A 7,330-nucleotide genomic window follows, 5' to 3' on the forward strand; every position below is an offset into this window, starting at 1 on the left:
GCTGCGCCGCCGGGCGCGGAGGAGCTGCCGGGCGGGAGGCTGGACGGGGCTGTGACCAGCGGCCAAGTTAGCGCGCAGCGTCCTGCCCTCGCCTGCGGCACGCCGGCTGGCGCCGGGATTTCGGCCGCGAAGTTTTCTTCGCCCCTGTACTGTGATGTAGTCGGGCTCTGCGGGGTTCGCTTCTCCGGCGGGTAGGAACTCTGAGCTGTGCTTAACTCTGCAGAGTCAGGGGAAGAAAGCTCTCTGGGAGCACCAGGAGGAGGAGGCAGGGATCCCTCTTGTGTTCCTCAGGTACATAGTGTTTTAGATATACTCAGAGATAGGCTTAGATGGAGACGGATACAAAATTGGGCAAGAAATAGGCTCTTTTTCTTTGAAATAGCTTGCATTCGAAACGCATTTTTTTTCTTTCCTCTGCATAGCGTGGCGACGTTATGGTAAGATTTTAATTTGAGCTTGAGTGACAGCTGAGTCATCTGAATAGTTTGCAGTACAGAATGTGATGAATGAGTTTTACAGAAACACATTTTTCCAAACACTTCCAGACAGGAAATCTGGGGACACTTGCAGAGTCAATGAGAGCCTTACCTTTCAGACTTATTTTAAAGAAAGCAGAGATTAGGGCAATCCCTATTTAAAGGGCAGCTTTCCACGGGTACAAGGGAGAAGTATTTCCAACAGGAATTAACTGCCTTTTGTGCCTTCAAACACTTCTGCTTGTAACCAGGCTGCTGAAGCGACGGCTGTGTGTTCGTTTACTTGCTTTAATCCCCGCTCAAAGTGTTTTTGTGAGAGCTGTCCCCTGGTTCCCTGTGGCATGCTGCAAAGTGGCAGAACGCCTGTCACCGGGATGAGCAGGATTTAGCCCTATAAAAATATTGTGTTGAATACTCGGTTGTGATTTACTGTCGAGTTAACCAATGCATGTCCAGCTCGGCCTCCTGCCCAGTTTTGCCCACGAACGCGCGCGGCGCGTTGCCAAAGCTCTGCAAAAACTTAAACTACGCCGAATAAAGTGCCCGGTGGTTTGAACGCCGGCGGGGGAGAAGGCTCTCAAACGAGGTTGCGTCAGGCAGGGATTCGCTTCCTGAGATTCAGCTGTTGCGCTGACCGAGTTTAGATCCAGCCGCCGAGATGGGCATTTTCTGCACGCCAAGCGCGGACGCCCTCCCAGCTGCCGCCCTGCGCGGCGGCCAAGCCGGCAGCCGGGAACGCGGCGCATACCTCGCCGGGGCTGACTCCCGCCCACGCGGCGGCCGGTGGGACCCACTGCCGCAGGCTGCGAGTAGGATCAGGATTTGGGCTTGAGACTCTCAAATGACCCGAGAGGCTGTGTGAAACTTTTGCCGTCCTTTCTTCTTTCTTTGTTTTGGAGCTGCGCTCTGGATTGTTTTGTCTTCCATCTTCGCTTTAACTGCCAGGGCGGGCGGCCAAAAATTCCCTGCCCTGTTACCTGATTTGTTTTGGGTGATCACGTGGGATGGTGAAAATGAGCAGACTGACACTTTCTTCTAAACAGCGAATTACCAAATAGGTTTAGTAAGTATCTACTTCTAATTTTCCTTCCCTCTCCCGCCAGTAGAAGAGTATTTAATTGAGCAAAGCTGTGTATTAATGAGTGCCCAAGACACTTGTTTTCTTAAACACGTAGGATGCCTTACATGCGTCCATGGGCGCTTATCCCTACTCTTAAAAAATAGTTTGTTGCCTGAAGTCATTCTGCAGCAGAGCGAGAGCGACGCCTGTTCTTTGAGCAAGGTGCACGTCTTCCCGCCCATGTTCTGCTCTGGCCGTCCCTTCCGCGCGCCCCGAGGGACTGACATAGCACTTAGCGCCTGATGGAGTTGGCCCTGGAGCGTACGGCGACTGTGATCAATCAGAAGTGGAAAGGGGACGACGTAGGAGTCCGGAATACTGATGTTTTCTGTTTGTCTGGGTACACACGAAAAACCTTTTTAGCAGCGTGGGTGACGAGCTCCCTAGAGAAGCGGTGAATTTTCCATTTCTCCAGATGACGAAGAACGGACTGCAGGTGCCTTTCTGGAAGATGTATTTTAATTGAATAGAAATATGGAGCTCCGTGCAGAATTATTGTCAGGATAAGTCCTCAGGGACGTATTACACACAAAGCCAAGTCATCGAGGATCTAATTGTCTCTGACGAACCTCAAAAATCTGTTAATCCCATGTGTTTTTTCTTGTAATATTCAAAAAAGTATTGATATGAAAATGATTAATAATGTACTTTATGTGCAGAATTTCCCCTGTGGAGGCATTTGTGCTAATGCACAAAAACATATCCAGCCATCTTAAATTATAGCCTGATTTTTGCATTTTATTGCCTGTTTTGAATGGGAAGTCTTTTCAGGTGCTCAGGCTAAATAGTCTGCTTCTGAAGAGCACGATAATAGACGTAGATAGCGGTGGACGTGATGGGAACTATTAGAATCACCGGGTCCGATGCCATTTTTATAAAGCCATTGGTTTGCTCACTGACGAGCTGGTACTCCGTTGTTTAGTTATGAAGGTAAGCGTATATATGGTGGGCAGCTGAAAGCCGCAGTCCTGGCAAACTGAAAGCCAGCTCTGATTACGCCATTCAGCCGCGACAGGCTTCAACACTAAGTGCTGGCTGGGCAAGGAGAAGGGGGCGAGCGAGCCTGCGCTTGGAAGCAGCGGCTCACTGTTAGGGACTGTCGCTGTAGCCCTCTTGAAGCGCAGCCCTTACTGAATTTTACTTTTGGGAGGGAATCTTGCACTTCAGGATAGGGAAAGCATGAAACGCCTTCTCTTTGGTGAAACGCCTTCTTTCCCTCTCTCTCTCAGGGAGCTTTAGACTCGCCTTCCAAGCTGAGCGGTGCCGTGGATCCAGCCCTGGGACAGCGGTTCTTTCTGTTCCCCTGATTCTGCCTCCTTACTTGGTTAGGCGAGCGCTGCCATTTCTTGCGATGCTGTTGTGCCCCAGCACCACGTAACCGCCGCCTTTCCTGTCGGATTCCTACTCAGCATGAAGTGAAAGGATTTAGCCCATCACCAGACAAAACACCAGGAAAATATTTAGTTTTTGCTAAGTTCAGGGGGTTCCTGATACAGCATCCGGATGAGAAAGGCAGCGTTTGAGCCAGCTCTGGAGAAGCCCAAGGGTGAGGTTCATTCGCGCTCTGAACACGCACTGCCACATGAGACCCATGCATTCATTTCTTAATCCTAAACCAAGAGGTTCAAAGCTCCAAGTAATCAACTGTGAGTTTAGAGGCTATAAATGAAATGTAATGTTCTAGCGGAAGTGGATGGCGATGAGGTGTCGAAGGCACCTGCTGCAAAGCATCCCATGGGACACCCGGAGATTGATTCGACTGCACTGTTTAAATGAATAGCCTGTGTTATATGGAGCCTTTTCTCAAGTTACTAACACACCAATATGTCATCTCTGCAGTTTGGCAATCGAATCTCATTGGAACAATGTTTGGACTCTGCAATAATGTGCATAGGTCTTCATCTCGCTTTGAAATTTTTTCTGAATTAAAATCTTCACTCACATGCAAAGGATTAGTCAAAACCATGGACCATGCACAGCATAATCCATTGATCTCAGTGGAATCAGTCCTGCTCTGCAAAGCTATAAGCAAAAGCAAATTTGGCCCACTTCTGAAAGCCTGCCATTAATACTTACATTTCCATATATCTTTTACAGTTGAACATCCCTTCAATATAAATTTACGGGTATACTTTAATTTAAAGTTGCAGCTCTCTCTTCCCACTCTAGTCTATTAAGAGGCAGGTTTCCTAGCACTGGAGGATTCACTGGAGAGCATCTGAACCCTCTCCAAGATCTCTTAAAAAGACTGCATAACAGATTTCTGGCAACGTTATTTCAGGAATATATAATTGAGTGGGCTTTTAAAAGCCTTCCCAGATATAAAGATCATATGAGGAACTTGATTTTGTACCTCTTAATCATAGCGTTCATGAGCAATGCATTGCTTTCTCATTGCTGCTGCTGCATGTGAAGAGTAGGTCCACAGCCGGCTCATGCCGGCTCTGAGAAGCTGCATGGCTTTGCGCCAGCAGATCTGGCCCGTTGGAAGCACACTGCAAACTTTCTATCGAGAGGCACAATCAGGGTGGCCAAGTCTAGTTCCAAGTAGTTGCGCACAACCATCTAATAGATTATAGTCCAGAAAATCTGCTCCTCCACTCTTGTACCCCCAAAGCCATCAAAGCCTCTTTAGAGTGCTACACTAAGCTTGAGGTCTTTAGTACTGGAACTTAAACCTGGCAAAACTGCAGCGCGCCACAAGTAGAGAGGGGAGACGAAAGGCTTTGCCCTAGGTTCTCGCAGTAGAGGAAGAGTGTAGATTGCTCTTACAGCAATACGTGTTAATAACCCCAAGTCATTTCCTGTAGAGACTCAAACCACCGTTACACTGAGATTTGAACTCTCTCTCCCCCACCTAAAAGACAAAGCTGTACGTTGAAAATCATCCTTTTTCACCATGTGTGCTAGTGCAGAGGAGACAAAGTACTGGCTCGGGGAAAGTTTTTTTTTTTTGTTATTACACAGTGCCTCAATCTACGCAGCCCTGTACCCTAAAGCGATTGCGCCGAACAGTTAACAGATATTGGACCTGAAGAATGAGGGGTGGTGCCAGGGACGGCAGCAGGTTTGATTTGGCAATCTAATTTACCTTTCAAGTAGCTGAAGCTCTGGAAGTAGTATACCCAGTGCAGTGTTGCTTCTGGTACTTAATTTGTTTTTGTTCAAGGTGCTAAGGTCTTTATTCACATTATATTTTTTATATTATATATATATATATATATTATATATATATATATATATATATTATATATAAAAATACTTGATAGATGTCAGAAAAGGGTGGAAGACCAAGGAATCTCCTCTTGCCAAAGAAACAGTCCCCAGCTGAACCTCGTTCCTGGTGTCTGGGTCAGAGCTCACTTGAGTGAGCAGGAGCCTTTCCCTGGATTTCAGCAGGCTTTGGAGGAAGCCTGTGATTTAAAAACAAACCAACAAACAAGACGTTGTATCTCCTACTGTAGGCAGAGGTTCAGACCAGCGTTGGTTCCAGCTTCGGGGATGGCTGAGTTGAATTGGCAGACTGGCAGCACGGGATCCTTTTTTTGCTGGACTGTTTGAACCTTTTCCAAAAGTAATCACTCTCAACGCATCCAAAACAGCAGGGAAAGCTCTTGGGTAGCGCTTTGACTCTTGGCCCAGCTCTGGGTGAGGGCGATAGGTGTATGTGTGGTCAACCCCTCTCCTCTGCTAAGTCGTTTCTCTCCTTGTTATCTACTTCTTTCTATAGATTTTTTTCCTCTTAAATTCCATCAGAGAAACATGTTGTGCAGGTTTGTATGTTATGGAGAAAAGGAGATTATGAAGCAGCTTGGCGACACGGGGCAGGGATCCCTCATGCTGCCTGCTTCTCCCGGGAGCTGGCCTTTGTCTCTAGCGCTCCAGATCGTCATGCCTCTGGGGAAGCCGGGAACAGTTTGTGATATTTTTATTCTAATGTTTCTTTGTCTTAATTGTTTGAGGGTATGTGTCTGGGTCTATCACTGTCAGATGGATCTGCTGAAAGGGGATTTCAGCCAGTGAAACCTCGAGGTGGGTAGGAGCTTGCACGGGCTTTAGTAAGAGCAACGAAGTGTTCTTTGTTCCCATTTTTCCATTGCCTTTGGATCAGGCCCAGACTTTGTCTCTGTTTAAAGCAGAGTTAAACTTGTTTTAAAAAGCCTCGAGGAAACACCATACCAAATGGAGCGGAAGATTTCTGCTGTGTGCTCTGCTTGCAGTTCTGAAATTATCTTCAGCGTGGTTCTGCCAGTGACCTTTGCGCCGCGGGCCGTGGCAGCGATGTGCTGCCCGAGCAGCGGTGGTCCCCGGGTGAAGGGATTTGCTCAGAGGCCTGGAGCAGCCGCACTGCACCACAGCCACGTGCCACCACCTGCCACCTGCTCCCCAGGGCCATGCGCCCGGAGCAGGTGTGGTCTCCAGGGTGTCGCCATGCTGGGCACTGCGTGGTCCAGCTATGAGGAAGATCAAGAGGAGCGCAGGAGAAGGACAATGCAGAAGGAACCGTGGGGATCTGTCCGTTTTTGGAGGGTTTTGGGACCCCCTTTTTTAAAAACTTCCTTACAACTTCTAGACAATCAGAAAATCAGTGTTCAAAGACTTAACATCTAACCACTAAGAACAGCTTTTCCCCTGTGGGCTGTGTGTAATCAGGTACATTTACTATTCTTTACTAAGCAGCCTGGGACTAGATCAGCATATTTATGTAAAAACACTAATACTGGTATTACTGAAGGCAGCCCACAGCTCAGGCCCCTACAGTTTTTCTAGAAAATGGAATATTTAATTTGTCCCCAGTATTACTATGTTTTTCTTGTCTCCTGGCAGTTTGCACCGAGGCTCTGAAGTACGTGACATACTGCAAAGAGAACATCAAAATCTGCTGTGCCATATGATCAGATCGCATTGCAAAAGGCGAGTTCCTGGCTTCGCAAGGCTTCGGAGCCATAAAACTATTCCTTGCTTCCCGATGGGAATTTACGCCTTTGCCTGACTGCCTGCAATAAATCGTATGCATTTGCTCTCATAACGTGTAACGTTAATTTTTCCTTGTAATATAAAATGTACCTAGGGTCAGTAAAAGGATGGTTCAGTAGTCCTGGGGACTACTGGTGGACTAGTCATCTCCAGAAGAGACACTGTTGATGCAAGCGTCTGCAAGTGGTGGGTTTAATGTGAAGAACGTATCTCTAAGGGCAAGTTTGCAAGACATCCTCTTGCTGGCCACGAACACATCTTTTTAAACTTTCATTTCTTACAGGCTCCATTTGCAAAATTAACATAATTTCTCCTGCAGTTTCTCCATTAGCTATTTGCAAATCTTCCAGCTCAATCTCTGTTTTTATAGAAGCTGGGCCATGTTCTGGCAGCTGCATCCCTCTGGGAAAACAGTATTTAGAGAGTCAATCGTCATTCTTGCAGCCATGGAGGAATAGGATGAAACCTGGTTTTTCCTTTCGGGTGCCAGGTATGATGCTAATGTGGGACCCAGGGAGAGCAGTGACTGTCAGGACAACTCCGGTAGTGATGATACACAGATCTGTGGTTTCATCAAAGAAGTACAACCAAACGGCTCTTTTGAGCAATAACTCACAGAAGCTACTTCAGTGACTTCTACAAGATAAAGAGCAAGGGATGACAAAACGAGAGACTAGACTATATGAGAACAATTCTTTCTAAACACAAGGTTTGATAATCTGCCGTGAGTTATCGGCAAATCTTTGACTGAGAACCA

The 7,330-nt window shown here is 47.1% G+C and overlaps 1 long non-coding RNA gene across 1 annotated transcript; it reads left to right on the top strand.

Moving 5' to 3' along the window:
• Positions 1 to 69: 69 nt before the first annotated feature.
• On the top strand, positions 70 to 6,581 carry LOC138061603 (uncharacterized). Its single transcript, XR_011135471.1, has 3 exons — positions 70 to 291; positions 2,826 to 3,142; positions 6,424 to 6,581. It is a non-coding gene; the product is annotated as an uncharacterized lncRNA (long non-coding RNA).
• Positions 6,582 to 7,330: the final 749 nt, after the last annotated feature.

This window comes from Struthio camelus, chromosome 19, assembly GCF_040807025.1.
Source record: "Struthio camelus isolate bStrCam1 chromosome 19, bStrCam1.hap1, whole genome shotgun sequence".
NCBI classification, from domain to species: Eukaryota; Metazoa; Chordata; class Aves; order Struthioniformes; family Struthionidae; genus Struthio; species Struthio camelus.